Genomic DNA, 18,547 nt, shown 5'->3' on the forward strand with positions numbered 1-18,547 from the left:
CAAGGAGACATAAGGATTACTGGAGGTTAAAAAAGTATAACTATAAAGAGAGAGGAAATGAGCCAAGAGCATTCAAACTAAAGAGAGGAGGACAAAAAACAAATCCACTATAAAAGATACTGAGGGGAAAATATCAGATACTCTTTTATGATTCCATAATATATATAAATAATATAATATAATATATTATATATATATTATATATAATAATATAATATAATAAAATATAAACATATAAACTATAAGATTTGCTTTAGAAAAAAAATTGAAATTAAGCATTAGGATTAATCTGAGCATTTATTCAAGCAGGAATGCAAGGATATTTCTCTCAAGAGTTGTATAAATGCCCCCTCTTTGCAAGTGAAATCATCATTTAAAGAGACTGCTTTATGGATGTCAGTGTGCTAATAGGTTCCCTGGCCCTGCAGTTACTTCCCTCAATTCTCTTGATTTCTGGCTTCCTAAAGATACAGTCATTGGAATTGATTTCTATGAAAAAAATTAAGACCTCCAAATTCTAGTTATGCCAGTATATTTTATAAGGATGCTATATTTTTTTACTGAAGTATTCAGATTTTTCCCTTGGAAAACTGTGGTATAGGACAATTATGGTTTTGGTTTGGAGTCTTCTCTTCAGGCTGGATCCCTATCCTTGGGGGTATTATCCAGATCCAAGGATCCCTGGAAGGTTGGAGGGAAAGGAAGGTATTTCTGCGGCATTCTCTGAAAGCATAGCTCGGAAGGGGTAGCTAGCTGAAAGTAAACTCTTCTATTGAGTGTAAAGGGCACCTTGAGGATGGATGCCCAGATCTAGTAGCAGGGCAGGAAAAGTAGTGGCAGGCTGAGTTGAAATCTGCATTGTCCAAAAGAAAAGCTAAAGTGAGGTAGTTGTACATTTATCAGCCAAGAGTAAAATCTGACTATTCCTAGAAGTATGAGCTCTTGTTGTGGAAATGGTGTGACATCTTAAAGCAACTGTACACCTTTGCATAGCTTATACATGTCTTCCATTGTTTAATCATGTGCTTCTGTTTCAGTAGCCTGGTGCTATAAAATGAAATTATGTTCTACTTTTTCCCCAAATAGTTAGAGGGTGATTCATCCATGATCTCCTCCTGGGGAAGTGGTATCCCTTTAAAAATATTTCTGTTTCATTCCTGGAAATTTCTTAGAGTAGTAACCCTACTGTGCTTTGGAAAAGACCCTCCATTTGCTCTGATCTGGTCTTATACTTTCTAATCTTATCACCACCTGGCTGTTTCAAAAGTGCTGACCCATGTGAGTGGACTCTTAGCTAAGCAAAGCTATGCCACTGACAGCTATTCTGATGTACTGCTTTCAACAACTTATGACCCATAATTTGCATCCATCCTCACCTGTTCCTTCCAGTTTGCTATCTGGGTCATTTGACTTCCCCAATCCTGCCTCTTCATCTCAGACATTGCATGTTCTTGAGGAAGGAAGATACATCCCTTTCTTTCCCCACAGCACAGGTTGGGTCAGGATAGGACTTTTAAGAAGACTGCTGGAACTTTGCAGTAGTGAACAACACACAGAATAGCTTAAAATTTGTCCTACACATAATTACCTGTTATTACTAACTTTTTCAAACCTTTTGTCAGGATGTCTGTTCAGCTCCTGCAAGGTTTCTCTGTGCCATCGGAGGGTCAGTTCAACCCCTACAATGGCAATCTCCTAAGACTTGTACATCTCAGTTTTCACATATGCTTTCCTTTTGTGTCTCTGAGAGATGCAGGAGTTCATTCCTCTTCCAGTCTCTTTCCTATCCTGTCACAGGAGTCTGACATGTTCTTCTTGGCAAATTTCCCCAACTTACTCATGCTCATCACTGCCTTTCATCACAGATGTGTGGTGTGAATTATATTCACCAGACAAGGCAGCCCTCCTATTCCGTAGTATATTTATCAAAACTGAGCCTTTGAATCCCAGATTATGACGTTCATTATGTCTTAGTCGAGTTTGAAGCTGTGCCAAATCCATACATGTTCCTTTACATGGTTTTTTGCTACATGAGGTGAAGTAAGGTCAGGACTCTCTATTGTTCTCTGGGCAAAGTCTGATCTTGGGTGTTATTATTGTCCCTCAGAAAGATACTCATGTAACAAGTAGAGGTGATTTCCAAAATTCAGATTTTTTTGAGAGGGAACACAAAATAAATTGATGATTAAATAAAGGATTTCCTCAACTTTCTACACTACTGCTCTGTTAAGGAAACTTATTTAAGTTAATAGACCAAAGATCAGACCCCTCTAACTCAAGTGTTCCTCAAGAACAATAGAGAAGTTTATTCTGTATCTATGTATAAATTGAAGGCTTCGATTAAGTGGCACCCAAGCAGATCAAAGAGCAGTCTTTCCTAAAATAAATGCTGTTTCTATCCTAGAATGTGACGTGAGACTTGTAACTTAAAATGGTGGATTTCCAATCTCAAAATTGAGACATTATCTATTGGCTGTGTTACTATAAGGGTATTAAAGGACTGGACATTGAGTATTGATAAGCCCAAGTCTCACTTTTTCTTAAAAGGAAATATCAACTTGATAAGGTCCTTCTTTGGGTTTAGTTTTTTTACTGAACATAAAAATTGTGCAGCTACTCTGCTTATTTATGGTCCTCACATGGGATGTGGTCTCAGTGGTTAAGTTTTAATTATTGTAGAAAATGTAGAACTCACATATTTATGATGTTTTCCTATTGGGACATGGAAAGAGACTTATATAGAGAAATCTGTTATTTTTTTCTTCTGTAAGTAGCTAGGCTATAAACATTTACATTTATATATATAGTATATATATTATGCTATATACATTTACAAAATAGCATTGTTCTTTATTTTTATAGTTATATTTTTGGAGTCCATTAGGTCTACTTTGGGAAGTAGATAGATTTTCTTGGTGCGGACTATAATCATAACATCATTAGAGGTTACTCTCTCCTTTGAGACGCATTTAAAATTGATTTGCATCCCCTATTTTATGTCCAATAAGAAATCCAATGCTTTTCCCAACATTTCTGTGAATTCCCAGGAGTGTACATTCTTACAGTCACTTCTAATTCCAATTTCTGGTTTACTCTGAATTTAATCTACCTATTTGTCACTTCCCCTTGCTGTTTTCTTCATAATTTACTCAAATAAGGAACATTGTTCATGTCTTCAAGTTCTCCCATATTTCAGTCACAGAAAGCATTTGTAGATACAGCAAATTATACTGAAGATTTAGAGTCAAGGGGGTGGGGGGGGCATTGCAGTAATATACAGCAATTTATATAAAAAGTGAGTATCGAATATCTTTGTTCTTTGAAGTTCTTTTCTTACCACTCCATCTTTTGCATCAACAGCCAGGAATTTCTAACTGGCAAAGACTGTGTATGGGATATTTTAACCCCACTGTTCCTGAGGACCCTTTTAGTAAACAAATTTTTCAGAATTATTTCTGAACAAATGGATTTTCACATAAAAAGAATTTTCTTCAATACAATAAAGAAAATAGTTAACAAATATAAGTGATCTTTTTTACAGCACAATTGAATTATTTTAATTTTCTTATTTTCTTGAATTTAAAAAAAATTGGTGGTTTTTGCAGGTTAATTTTTTTTTTAAAGATTTTTATTTATTTGAGAGAGAGAATGAGATAGAGAGAGCATGAGAGGGGGGAGGGGCAGAGGGAGAAGCAGACTCCCTGCTGAGCAGGGAGCCCAATGAGGGACTCGATCCCAGGACTCCGGGATCATGACCTGAGCCGAAGGCAGTCACTTAACCAACTGAGCCACCCAGGCGCCCCAGGTTAATTTTGATATAAAGATATCTCAGGGACGCCTGGGTGGCTCAGTCAGTTAAGTGTCTGCCCTTGGCTCAGGTCATGATGCCAGGGTCCTGCTTAGTGGGGAGCCTGCTTCTCCCTCTGCCTGCTACTCCCCCTGCTTGTGCTCTCTCTCACTCACTCTCTCTCAAACAAACAAATAAAATCTGTTTTTTTAAAAGATATCTCATATATCACTACTTTATATAACTATATAAAATCACATCAGGTATAGCTCCTTGTTTTTCTTTTGTGGCTCTTTTGTTTTTAATAATAGTTTGAATTTCCCCACACTGATATTTCCAAATCTAAATTTTGTTCAAAAATTTATTTTTCCAGCAATTTTTAGTGAATAACATGTTTTGATATGTGCATCATTGGCCATTGTCAATTTTTTTATGTTGATTATTTCTACCAGACATTCATTTCAATTTGAATAAAGACAGCTAAGTTTAACATTTAATTGATAGCATTTTCAATTTTAATAATTGAGAAACATTATTATTTAATACATTTAAGTAACATAGCCTTTGATTGAGAAGTTTTGTTTATTACGGTTTTAAATGAAAAAGGAAAGAGAAGGGGTATACACAAAGAATTCCACCAAAGGTGGGGGAACAGAGAGGCAGAAACAGAAACAGACAACTGAGTAATTCAGAGTATACTCTTTCTGGCTAAATGGCTCTTATGTTATGCACACAAGCATCAGAATTCCATGGGGGACAACTGCCGATGTCAAAATGGAGAGATGAAAAGCTTTTCAGGTCCTATTTAGATCTTGCCTCCAAATGCTTCTGTTTTGTTCACCTCTGCTCTTACCTTGCCTTCCAATCCCTACTAAACTTTCTGCAACCCTCAATTCTCACTGCTTCTTATGGAGAGCAGTTTAGAGAGTTCACGTCTCCAGCTAAAACTCTATACAGTTTCCCACCTAAAGCAATGTGTTCTGCTAGATATAAGACCATCTACCCTGGAGAGAAATAGCCTTCTTCCTTAGGGGCAGGGGTAACTACAAAAAGTTGTGGTGCTCTTTGATAAGTTAGATACCCTGGCATCTTTCCCCACAAACACACTTTGTCCTTGTCATTCCAGAACATTTGTGTTTTATTCCCCATTGTCCAGCACTTTCTTTCTTTTTTTTTTTTTTTAAGATTTTATTTATTTATTTGACAGAGAGAGACACAGCGGGAAAGAGAACACAAGCAGGGGGAGTGGGAGAGGGAGAAGCAGGCCTCCTGCGGAGCAGGGAGCCCGATGTGGGGCTCGATCCCAGGACCCTGGGATCATGACCTGAGCCGAAGGCAGACGCCTAATGACCAAGCCACCCAGGCACCCCGTCCAGCACTCTTTCTGAGTGCTTCTCTTTCTTCCTAGTTCCATCTGACTTTGTTTTCTGTAGAACAGAAGATTATTTTCCTCAGTAGCCTTCTTACTCTACCACAACCAATTCCAAAGGTGCTTATTGCTTGAGGGCATTTTCATGGCTGGCACTAGTTGGTGGAGGAGATAATTTTGTACAGGACTTCTTCCATGTGGTACTGCTTATATTATGGCAGATGTACATGATATTTCACTTAGGTGTAAGGCCAGACATACAGATCTAAACTTCTGTGAGAGTAAGTAGAGTGTATTATACTTAAGTTTCTATTTGACATTAAGAATATATTAGAACGTGCTTTTACACTGTTTTCTCAAAACTAAACATTTAGAATATAATCTTGTTTCATCAGTGAGCCTGATAGCCATTGCAGTTTCTCAGTATTCACACCAAATTGTACAAATGACAGATTTTACTTTATCTGAAACATTCTGGTAATTTTATGGTTATATTTAAGTGTAAAATATCTGTGTTTTTGTTTTTGTTTTTTATATATATATTTTTTAAAGATTTTATTTATTTATTTTGAGAGAGAGAGAATAAAAGAGAACACATGAGAGGGAATAGGGTCAGAGGGCAAAGCAGACTCCCTGCCAAGCAGGGAGCCCGACGCAGGACTCGATTCCGGGACTCCAGGATCATGACCTGAGCCGAAGGCAATTGCTTAACCGACTGAGCCACCCAGGCGCCCCTGTTTTTGTTTTTTAAAGCACATGCACAGATTTGGGTGAGGAGATTTATTTATTTATTTATAAGTCATAATGCAAATCCATTCAACCATACCTTCTTGCTCTAGGCTCTAGCCTACACACAATTTTTCATCAAAATATTCGAACTGAGGACATTTGCAGTAGTCTGGAACATATATTCTCCAGTACTTGACTCTAAGCTCTCTATACATCTTAGAATTCTCTGAAAAAAATTCTCTGGCATGTTTGAATATCACTGAATAAACAGCAGCTATGCCTATATCAAAAGCAGTGTCAGTCTGAGAGGAAAATATGCCAGCTTTGTTAAGAGCATCTTTAATGGATTTAATTAAGCTTCTTATTCTATCAGTAATATCATTCTCTGAATAAAGAACTTCTCCATACAGAACACATTATATGCTATAAAATGTCTTAAACATAGAGGAAAATATAGTGAAAATCATGATGAATACCCACCATCACCCAGCTTTGTCAAATCCTAATTTTGTTTTATATGCTTCTGATAGTTTAATTAAACATTACAGATTCATTTGAGTCCCACTATTCAGTTATCCCCTTTCATTTCCCTCTCCTTTTCTTTCTTTCTTTCTTTTTTTTTTTTTTTAAGATTCTTTATTTATTTATTTGACAGAGAGAGACACAGCGAGAGAGGGAACACAAGCAGGGGGAGTGGGAGAGGGAGAAGCAGGCTTCCCGTGGAGCAGGGAGCCCGATGTGGGGCTCGATCCCAGGGCCGTCTCTCTATGACCTGAGCCGAAGGCAGACGCTTAACGACTGAGCCACCCAGGCGCCCCTCTTTCTTTCTTTAGAGCTAACTAATCTCTTTGTTATTTATCAAATCAGTGTATGTTTACACTTTAATTACATATGTATATATTCTGAAACAATAGTTATTTTTTTGTGTTATTAAAGCCTATAAATGTTATCACATATAATTAATTCTCTGAAACTTAGTTTTTCTTCACATTATGTTTAAGATTTTTTCTATTAATACTTATAGGTATAAATATTCATTTTTACTAGTAAGGATTCCATTGCATGAACTTAGCTCAATTTATTTCTCCTTGTCTTATCTTTTGCTTTTCACTTTCTTAGCAGTTACACTCTCAAAGCAGTTACATTATCACACTCCTTGATACAAAGACATGTGAGCTTTAATCATGATTACTCTTTTAAGCCATTACGATTTGGAATGGTTTGTTATGCAGCAGTAGTGCTAATTTCATTCCTTCTATTGAAAATAACAATATTTCTACTCTTAATCCCTAAAGTATTTTCTTTATTTTTTTTAAGATTGTATTTATTTGACAGAGAGAGAGAGAGCACAAGCAGGGAAAGCAGCAGAGGGAGAAGGAGAAGCAGGCTCTCTGCTGAGCAGGGAGCCCGATGTGGGGCTTGATCCCAGGACCCTGGGAACATGACCTGAGCTGAAGGCAGTCGCTTAACTGACTGGGTCACCCAGGCCCCCTCCCCCCACAAAGTACTTTCTATTTCTCATTGGATCCATGTCTGTAATGTCTTTTTGTTGTTGTTGTTGTTGTTGTTATTGATTTGTAGTGGGCATATGATACTAGTTTCAGGTGTAGGACATAGAGCTTCAAAATTTATACGCATTGTGAAGTGATCATCAGGATAAATCTAGCTGCCATCTGTCACCATTTAAAGTTGTTACAATATTATTAACTATATTTCCTATGATGTACATTACATCTTCATGACTTATTTATTTTATAACTGGAAATTTGTACTTCTTAATCCCGTTCCCCTAGTTCACTCATTCCCCCAATCCCTTCTCCTTTGACAACCACTTGTTTGTTCTCTGTATCTATGAGTCTGTTTCTGTTTGCTTTTTTGTTTTGTTTTTTAGATTCTACATATAGGTGAAGTTATATGGTATTTGTCTTTCTCTATCTGACTTACTTCACTTAGCATAAAACCCTCTAAGTCCATCCATGTTGTTACAAATGATAAGATTTCATTCTTTTTTATGACTAATATTCCACTGTGTGTGTGTGTATATGTATATATCACATCTTCTTTATCCATTCATCTATCAAGGGACACCACTTAGGTTGCTTCCTTATCTTGGCTATTGTAAATAATGCTGCAGTGAACATAGTAGTGTATGTATCTGTTTGAATTAGTATTTTCATTTTCTTCGATAAATATGTAGAAGTGGAATTGCTAGATCATATGGTATTTCTATTTTTAATTTTTTGAGAAACTTCCATTCTGTTTTCCATAGTGGCTGCACAATTTTGCATTCCTACTAACAGTGCAGAAGCGTTCCCTTTTCTCCACCTTCTTGCCAACACTTATTATTTTTTGTCATTCTGACTGGTATGAGATGATATCTCATTGTGGTTTTGGTTAGCATTTCCCTGATGGTTAGTGGTTTTGAGCATCTTTTAATGTATCTGTTGGCCACATGTGTGTCTGTTCCTTGGAGAAATGTCTATTTAGGTCCTCTGCCCATTTTTTTTTTTTTTTTGTTAGAGTTTTTGTTTTCTTGATACTGTGTTGTGTGTGTTCTTTATATATTATGGATATTAACCCCTTATAGGTTATATCATTTGCATATATCTTCTTCCATTCAGTAGGTTGCATTTTCTTTTTTTTTTAAAGATTTTATTTATTTATTTGAGAGAGAGAGTGAGAAAGAGAAAGAGCACAAGACGGGGGAGCGGGAGAGGGAGAAGCAGACTCCCTGCTGAGCAGGGAGCCCGATGCGGGACTCGATCCAGGGACTCCAGGATCATGACCTGAGCTGAAGGCAGTCGCTTAACCAACTGAGCCACCCAGGCACCCGCATTTTCATTTTTTTAATGGTTTCCTTCACTGTGCATCAGTTTTTTTAGTAGGTCCATTTGTTTGGTTTTTTTTTGCTTTTGTTGCCCTTGCCTGAGGAGACAGGTCCAACAAATATTGCTAAGACCAATGCCAAAGAGCTTATTGCTTATGTAATGTCTTTGATAGTAGTTTTTGAGGGTCTCTATCTTAGTTCACCATTGAATTGTATATTCTTCAAGACATGGGCCTGGAATCCCTATGTTAAGTGTCTATTCTCCTACACTATTATTCCTGACTTGGCATTTCTAACCATTATTTTATTTCTAATATAAGTGAAACAAGTTGATGTTAAAATACATTTCATTGATGTTTTTCTTTTCCACAAATGCCTAGGCCTTGTTAAGGGGTTCAGCATAAACCTCCCCAAAATGTGACACTTTGGCATGTGGATTACCTTGAGCTGAAGTCAGCTCAAGTCAATCAAGACCCAAAATACTTAGAAAGAGCTCGTTACTTCCCCCTTAACTGTCTAAAAGAATCTAGATAAAGGGCCTTTTCCAGGAATAGCACAGATCACCAGAAATAATTACCAAGAATGTGGGCTAAGTGTGGTAAACCGTGGAGAAGCTCAGCAAGGTCTGGAGATCAAATTCCTCTCTGTGTCTTATTTTCTTTGCAGGGGATGGCAGACATTTGTTTACCAAACATTTGCTCTTCCTATCTTCCTGTGAATTGTCTTTCTTCCCTTTGAAGTCTCAAACCACTGTCCCTTTCTTCTTAACTCAGGATAGCATATAAGCCACAATTGTCTGCCTGCTTGTGGGTCTTATGCTCTTATGGGGCTCCCATATGTATGTAATTAAATTTATTTTCTCCTATTATTCTATCTTTTATCAATTTAATTAATAGATCAGCCAAAAAAAAAATCTAGAAGGAAAGAAGGGAAATGTTTTACTCCCCTACACTTATTTTTACTTAAAACTAGTACACCCAACATTTCCTTACTGAGGTTTTCTAATTTCAGTATCTGGACAATCAGAAAAAGCATTATTCATGGTCCTTGCATTACCCTCTCCGGTGCTGTTCTCTATTATTTTTCTCTGTTTTCTTCAACTTAGCCTATTGGAAGCATAAAACCTTCCTCTGACATGATGTAAAGTACATCCTATTGGAGATACCATCAACTTGCTTGTTTTTTCCTTTCAGCTTAAGACCATCTTCTGAACTCTTTGGGTTTTGGTCCTACTTGCTCCCTGATATTTGGGTTCACTCGATTTTTCTGCCTCCTACTTATCTTACTTCTGATATTTGGGAGTGCATGGATTCCAAAAGCATCATGTATTTTAGAACTATTATTTGATCCACTGCTAATTTTTAACTCATCCTTAATGAACCTGCCCTATATTCTTTGCTCCTTGACTCTTCCTTATCCTGCTGTGAGTTCATCCAATTCAGTAATTTTGGATGTATTTTTCCAAATAAAAAGGTCAATAAACATCACGTCCCTTTACTCTTTTTCCTTTTACTATAGAATATATCATGATTATCAATTGTCCATGTTAAATACCAAGTTATCAATTTTATTGTTTTAAAAGTTGCTCTAGTTTGGACATTAATCTGAGTTAAAATTACTCAACTGCAAACAATCCATTGTTTCATGCTTGGATAAAATGAGGGTGATGAAGAATGCCAACCTTACCATTATAATTTTTGATTTGGTGCACTCAGTAGAAATGGCCCATGTTGAAAGTAAACATTTTTGCTTCACCCTTCTTCAGGAATATATTCACTGTAGTTCCTAATGATTAGTGATAGAATAGTTATCTTATGATTTATTGTTTTAGATCTATCATAATCCTATTTTCCATAATCATAAGGTGTTCAATCTTTAGTTCACTGTTTAAATTATGCTTAATTTATGGTAGTTACATGATGATCTTACTTCTAGTTCCTTCTTTTGTTATTTCCTAGATCTACTGAAACTCTAGCCCCGTGATATTTTTCTTTAAAGAGCAGATGATTTGTCAGGCCTATGGTACACTGTCTGTGAGCCAAGTATGCTATGCCGTCTCTCTTTTGGGGTCCATCTTCCTATCCTGAGTATAAATAGGGATCTATGAATATAAAGCAGCTGAAAGAATGCATTCTGAAAAAGTTGCTGGTGTACTGATTAACCCTGCTCAACAGAAAGTACAAATCTCTATGGCTCTTAGAATTACTTCGATTTCACCAAGAATGGACTCATATAACCATAGAATATCATGGCTGGGAAGGAGATCTTAGGCTCCATTTAGTAAGACCTTATTCATTAAGGCAGAAATGAATGAAATAGTCAATATTTGGCCAGTTTTGATTTCAAAATTTAATCTTCATATGGCTCACCTAATATATGAAGGAGAAAAGCCCCAGTAACTTGCCAATGAGACATCTCTAGGACAGGGCCACTGCACTACATGGATTCATCTCTATGATCTCAATAATACCATTTGATGTGGGAAACAAAGGCAGAAGAGAATTTGTTAAATTTCCTTAACTACCTACAGCCCATTGACAGGCAGAGTGACATTCCTCTAGGGACTCAACTGCCTCAATGTTGACATTTTGCTAAAGGCAAAAGGCAAAAGGCAATCCTAGCCCAATTCCCTCCCCACCCCCTCCCAGGATCCTGTAAGCCTACTTTAACATATAAAAATTATTTTGGAAACTTCCTTTATCTCTACCCCCCAAGATACATGTTGGCAATCATCCCTCAAGCATATGGCCCACCAATATACATCTGAAGGGTCTCATGACTAAGGTTTTATTAGACAGTAATAAATGACATTTTCCCAACAATAACTAGCCTCCTCAAGGTCCTGGAAACCTTGCTTCCAAAATTCCTTAGAGATATACGCTATCCCAAACCCCCTCTAGTGCAGCTCTTTCTGCCCACAGGTCCTGTCCCTGTGCTTTAATAAAACCACCTTTTTGCACCAAAGCCATCTCAAGAATTTTTTTCTTGGCCATTGGCTTCAAACCCTAACATCTTTCCTACATCACTATTTATTCTGTCTCTCATGTTGCTTACCTATCAAAAAAATATTCTTAGACAATTGATACATATTTTTAATGAAAGGAGTGAGAAAGGAACCACACCAAAATTTCCCTCAAGGGAGACTGGGACTTTCCAAATGACTTTGAACTAGCGAGATATACCAGTGCAGTTCATTGCCAGCAGGGAAGCATTCTAGATCATTTTCTTTATTCCAAGCCATTCTGTTATTATCTAAATAGACTCTTCTTCAGTGATGAGTGAATAACATTCCAAAAATTATTTGTAAGTGATGGGCATTTTCTGATACAAATAACATAATGAATGATTATTATGTTCCCTGACCAATATTGCGAAGTCATTTTAACACACAAGGCACCTAAATATATTGGAATTGTTTTAAATACAACTAACCATCATCCATCTCATTGTGTCTATGGGACAATTGCTTTCTTAATTCTAAGTCTTTTTCTGTCAATAGCAGCAGCCATTTCTATATCAATATAGAGCATGATCTTCATTGGAGGTGGGTTGATTTATACCCAGGAATCATTAAAAAGGAACTTTTTTTTTAATTCAATCCATTTCTGTAACTACATGACAGAAAAATGACATGGAATAGACACTCTCCAGTTCAGAATCAAAAGATGAAAGTAGCATTGCACCCAGGAGTAGCATGCAGTTTCATACTCATGTAGAAATTCTTGATGATACAATTGTATATAAACTGAGGGCTGACTAATCCGCAGCTTATATCTTCTGCGCTTCTCATTTTGTATCTTGATCCTATTTTAGAAATTATGCTATGTGGAAATTTGAGAGCTACATTTAATTAGAATAGCCACATTATACCCAACTACTTCATTTTTCATGGTCTGAAATTGTCAAATTATTTTTTATTCAATGGTTATATTTTCATTCAACTTCATGATTTTTTTGTAATGTGCGCTGTAGTAACATAAACTTTTAAACTTAAAAATTAATTTTGACTTGCCAAAAGAAGCTTTGTTTCTGAAAGTAATTATTTGCAATAATTGCCATGCTGTTTTCTGAAGAGGTAAGATTCCTGGTGTCACATGGCAACCCATTCCTGGGTCTCCTGCTGGTTTCTGTCAGATTAATGTGTTCTGCTCCCCTGGTGAAAAATCCACATGGGTTCTCCTCCAGGCCACCTGTGGAGAAAGAGAGGGGCTCCCCCCCACACACACACTTATATTTCCAAGAGAATGAGAATAGATAGAATGTGGATCAGAGGATTAAGTATCACTTACAGTAATGCTGTTTTGAGAGAATTTAATCTCAAGAACAAAACAAGTTGAATTTCTGGTCTCACAAACTACTAGCATTCTTCTCTCAAATTTTTCTTAAATAATTTGACAACACTTTGTCATTCTACATGCCCTCTCATTCTGCTCAAATCTTGCCATCTTCTATCTCCTTACTTTAAAACAACTTTTCTTTAAAAAGGATTAGATATTCGCTCTTGGTAAAGACTAGGAAGGTTCAGACATGAATCTCTTACTATTTTAATCACCTACTGTCTAGTTTGACAATATCTGTAATTTTTCCCCCCTTTCCATCATTATTATAACTTTTCTCAAAGCAGAGTCATCATCAGGGAACATCAGGTGCCAAAACTTTCTCTTCATCGTTTTCCTTTATTCAGGGAGGGGATAAGCTTGATAGCTGCATTCTTATCAGGCAATGTCAGACTGCACATCCATTTAAAGATCACAAAACCAATATGGATCTGAAATACCAAAGGTGCTGAGTGTGAGAGATGATAAGTCTATTAGATTTGTTATACTGGATATTTGAAATCAATTTCAACCCAGCTGGAATGTCTTTTAATTTTGAAAAAAACTTAACTTTGGAATTCTGGAATATGCTTTTGTTTGTTTGTTTGTTTCCTGCATTTTAAAGGACTCTCTTCTTCACAGTTAGGTGAATGGTGTAAAGTTCTGCGTGGTTGGATTCCCATACAGGCAGGGCTTTGTAAGTCATTCTCTATGTTCTTAAGAATGAAGCCCTTTATCTTAATGAAGAAAATTTCCAGACATTTTCTTCCTCCTGGGATAATATCTATGTTTTAGTATTTGTTGACTGAAAAAAAAAAAAAACCCACGATTACTGACACTTACCATACACTTAGTAAAGCTTTTGGATGTATTTTATTAATCACCAGGTCATTTTCATATATATGACAAAGAATACAGAATTGTATGAAAGATATTTTACTCAGTTTATAGACAATGTTTAGACAGCAGATAGATATGATCTCTAATCATACTTCCATGTTGACCCCCAGAGATTGTCTTTTATTTATTGAGAACTGTAGACTATTGTAGTATAAGCTGGTTGTGTGGTTTTATTAGGGGTTTACATAAATGCTAATCATTACTCATAAAATGAGTGATGGACCATAAAATGTGATCTATGTGAAATGCACTTCTTAATTTGCTAGGGAAAAAAAGAAAGATAGAAATGATTTAATGATGGTCAGGTTTATATCAAATCTGATAGTTGTTACATGCATGAACCTTTACTTAATTCCTACTCTTAAGGGATAGTGTGTCTTCTGTGTATATGAACTGACCTCTCTTTAGCCCTACTTAGTCATCACTTCAGAAGGCTTAGCTCCATTTCTAATTGTTCATAGCATTTGTCAAGGAAATTATTTTTATTCTTCAAAATCATTTCTGGTGAATTGTTATTAAAAGTTATCTACCCTTGGGGGGAAACAAGTTACCTACCTTACTAAAGACCTAAAAGGAAATTTCTACCAAATACATACTTATATGCTTGGCTTCACTGATAATTGTTGCTTGCAGAGATTGTCCAAGGCCTCTAGCTCAGTCTGACCCATGGTAAATCCTTCTCATTATGCCCCCAGATCCCTGAACATTTCTATCTCTTTTTCAGAGAGTCTTGCTCCTGAGTTTTGTTTTGTTTTGTTTTCTTTCTTTTCCTTTTTTCTTTTCTTTTTTCTTTTCCATTCTTTTCTTTTTTCTTTCTTTCTTTCTTTCTTTCTTTCTTTCTTTCTTTCTTTCTTTCTTTCTTTCTTCTTTCTTTCTTTTCTTTCTTTCTTTCTTTCTTTCTTTCTTTCTTTCTTTCTTTCTTTCTTTCTTTCTTTCTTTCTTTCTTTCTTTCTTTCTTTCTTTCTTTCTTTCTTTCTTTCTTTCTTTCTTCTTCTTTGTTTGTTTGTTTCTTTCTTTCAAGTAGTTTTGCTTTTTTACATGAAATTGGGAAATTATCCCTTCCCTTAATACCTAATTATGACTTAAGGCATAATTGCTTCTAGGGATATTTCTAGTTAGGGCCCTAAGAAAGCTAAGAATCCAAGGATAGGGAATGAGCTTATTTTACCCATTGTAACATCCTAGGTGTCTAAAATAGGAAACTGCTCCTAGTAAGCCTCAATAAATATGAACAAACATCCAAATGACTCTTGAGTAGAAAAACTCAGTCTTTGGAGTATATATATATATATATTTTTTTTTTTTTTTTTCTGAGCCCTCAAACCATATCACCCAGGGTTGCCCACTCCTCTTATTTGTATATGTAGCTACATAATTGTGAGGTCTAGGCATAGGGGCTATTTATTTTGCTGCTTTTCAGGATCTAGGTTATTATCTCATATAATTGCTACTCTTTTATTCAAATGCAGTCACCTGACTTTGTTTTAATTGTTTAATTTATTTGTTTTAGTAACTGGTTGTGTATCCCAAGTGCTCATTAATAGATGAATGGATAAAGATAATGTGGTTACACACACAGAGAGACACACACACACACACACACCCTGGAATATTACTGAGCCATAAAGAAGAATGAAATCTTGCCATTTGCAACAACATGAAGGAATCCAGAAGCTGTAATGCTAAGTGAAATAAGTCAGTCAGAGAAAGACAAACACCACACAATTTAACTCATATGTGGAACTTAAGGAACAAAACAAATGAACAAAGGAAAAAAGAGACAGACAAAAGAACAGACTCTTAAATATAGAGAACAAAGTTGTGGTTACCAGAGGGGGAAGTGTATGTGTGGAGGGGTAATGGGTGAAATAGGTGAAGGGGGTTAAGAGTATACTTACTTTGATGAATACTGAGTAATGTACAGAATTGTTGAACCACTATATTGTACATCTGAAACTAATATAATCCTGAATGCTAATTATACTGGAATTAAAAAATAATAATAATTGGTTGCAGATCTTAAATCTTTTCTTATTAAATACTCTCCTTAAGGCTGCATGTGTTGGGGGGCGGGAAAAAAAAAAAGGCTACATGTGTTGGTATAGACTAAGGACAAAGAATACATCTGAATTTAGAATATGGATCCCTTACCACTGGTGTGCAGCTCTAACAGTAAAAGATTGCTCATTTTATGGCAGAATCTATGATGATATCTCTCTGTGTGTGTAACCACATTATCTTTATCCATTCATCTATTAATGAACACTTGGGATACACAACCAGTTACTAAAACAAATAAATTAAACAATTAAAACAGAATCTGTGATGAGATCAGCAACATGGGCCCAGTCAGTACATGACATTACTATGTTATTAAGTGATATATGGCATTAACACACTGATGCTCTCTGTTTCCCAACTCAATGAATCATAATAGAGTCATAATAGAGTAAACCATTAGAGACACAATAGAAAAATCTCTCTCTCTCTATCAGAGATAATGGAAAAAGGATATTCTTACGGCAAATAGGAATTTTTTGGTGGCACTTATCCCATTGATATGACCCCTTCAAAAGGTGATAAAATGGTGTGCCAAACCATGACTGTGCTTGAGCTTTTGCTCGGTTCCCAATCAGGTTTGGCAGTTATCCATGTTGGGAGGCCTTGAGGCTCTGAGAAAGGTCTGGGTCTTGGTGGCTTCTCAGCCACCTTGCTGTGACTTGGAATAAAATAAACCTACTCAGCAGCCAAAGAGAGAGAAACGGGGAGAGGGGTCAGAGAAGAAAAAGTTGATAAAATCTTCATCTACTATTGAGAATTGTTTGTTTGTTTGTTTGTTTGTTTTGGAACCTTGCTTGTCAGAACTTGGAAAATTTAAAGAAAGAGGAACTTCCAGTCTGCTATGAGGTTGTATGAAAAAGGAACATCTTTAGTGACATGACATACTAAAATGTCAATTGAAGTGACGTGTTATGCCTAAGAAATGGGATTTTATTTATGCCTCCTTCAGAAGAAATAATTGATGACTTTCAACTGTCCCTTGGGTTGAAATTTAACATAGGAAAAGAAATAAAGGCCCTATTCTGGAAGGTTCTTGTCAATCTCAATTATTGGGCAAAGTTGTCAGGACTATCACATACATGAGTATAGGATACTTGCTAGTGATAGAACTATATCAAGTAACAATATTGGGTTCTGTTGGTGAAAGCCCTGGGATTAAAAGAACTAAACAGTATCTGTCATGATATTGAGTTCTTCAGAGAAATGTGCAAGATAAATCAAGGTTATTTTTAATCCATTTATTTAGCAGGGTGGTCATAGTCAGAAATGAGCATTTTGTGTCTCTAAACTCAGAGAACATGGTTCTTCACAAGATTTGCATGATTGGGACAGAATTTGTGAATGTGTTTGTCCTATGAGAGCTTCTCAGTAAACAAAGCTGCTTTGCCCAGAAAGGGTTGGGCATCGTCTGGATTCCTTTGGCTGTAGTTAAAACATTAATGATCTTAATGTTTCATAAGAATCATGAGTACACTGGCTGTGTAACTTAGGTTTCATATTAGTTGCTTACTAGTGCTGCTCATATTAAATTTTGAAAAAAAAAAAAGATTTTATTTATTTATTTGAGAGAGAACAGCAGGGAGGGGCACAAGTGGGAACTGGGCCAGAGGGAGAGGAAGAAGCAGACTCCCTGCTAAGCAGGGAGCCTGTCCTTCCAGCTGGATCTCAGGATACTGGGATCATGACCTGAGTGAAAGGCAGACACTTACACAACTGAGCCACCCAGGTGCCACTAAATTTTGAACATTCTTAGCTATAGAACATTTTTTCACCTTGTAATACCTATTTCTTTTAGCCATCCCCTCACCCACCATTGGTCTTCTTTTCCTTGTCCAGGAGCTCCCACAATTTAACATGAATAAGAATCACCTTAGAAACTTGTTATAATCAGATTTTAATTTAGTATGCTGGGATGATCTCAGGAATTTCATTGAAAAGAAACTCTTTGGATAACTGCAGTGAAGTAGTTGCCCACACTTTAAGAAAACTAGTTTAGATCTTTCTTTGGCCAACATCTTTCTTCTGATTAGCATTGAACTGCGTTTCCATCTTCTTGGATGCAAATTCTGTATGATCTTAGCTGTCCTTCTCTTTACCACCTATACCTACAATGAATTTACTTCACAGGGTCACAGGTAAGTCAGAGAATGGCGTGCTTGAAAATTTGTGAATATGTTACCTTACAAGGCAAGAACAACTTGTTAGATGTGATTAATGATTTTGAGATAGGGCAATAATGCTGGATATCTAGGTGGGCCAGAATGAGAGAGAGAGAGAGAGCTGCTGGCTATGAAAATGGAGGAAGTGACTATGAAAAGTTCTTACCTAGAACCTCCAGAAGGAACACTAGACTGCCAACACATTGATTTGGGGCCAAGGAAACCAATTTGAGACTTCTGACTGCCACAACTATAAGATAATAAATTAATGTTGTTCCATGGATAAAGAAGATGTGGTACACACACACACACACACACACAGAGGAATATTATGCAGCCATCAAAAGGAATGAACGTTTGCCATTTGCAATGATGTGGATGGAACTGGAGGGTATTATG

The 18,547-nt window shown here is 36.4% G+C and overlaps 1 long non-coding RNA gene across 3 annotated transcripts in view; it reads left to right on the top strand.

Moving 5' to 3' along the window:
- LOC123863348 (uncharacterized) overlaps window positions 1-18,547 on the top strand; it is a 420,091-nt gene that overhangs the window by 242,051 nt on the left and 159,493 nt on the right. The window lies entirely within an intron of this gene.

Source organism: Mirounga angustirostris, unplaced genomic scaffold (assembly GCF_029215605.1).
Source record: "Mirounga angustirostris isolate CCGP_5_RB_7025 unplaced genomic scaffold, mMirAng1.0.hap1 SCAF_1, whole genome shotgun sequence".
In the NCBI taxonomy this organism is placed as follows: Eukaryota; Metazoa; Chordata; class Mammalia; order Carnivora; family Phocidae; genus Mirounga; species Mirounga angustirostris.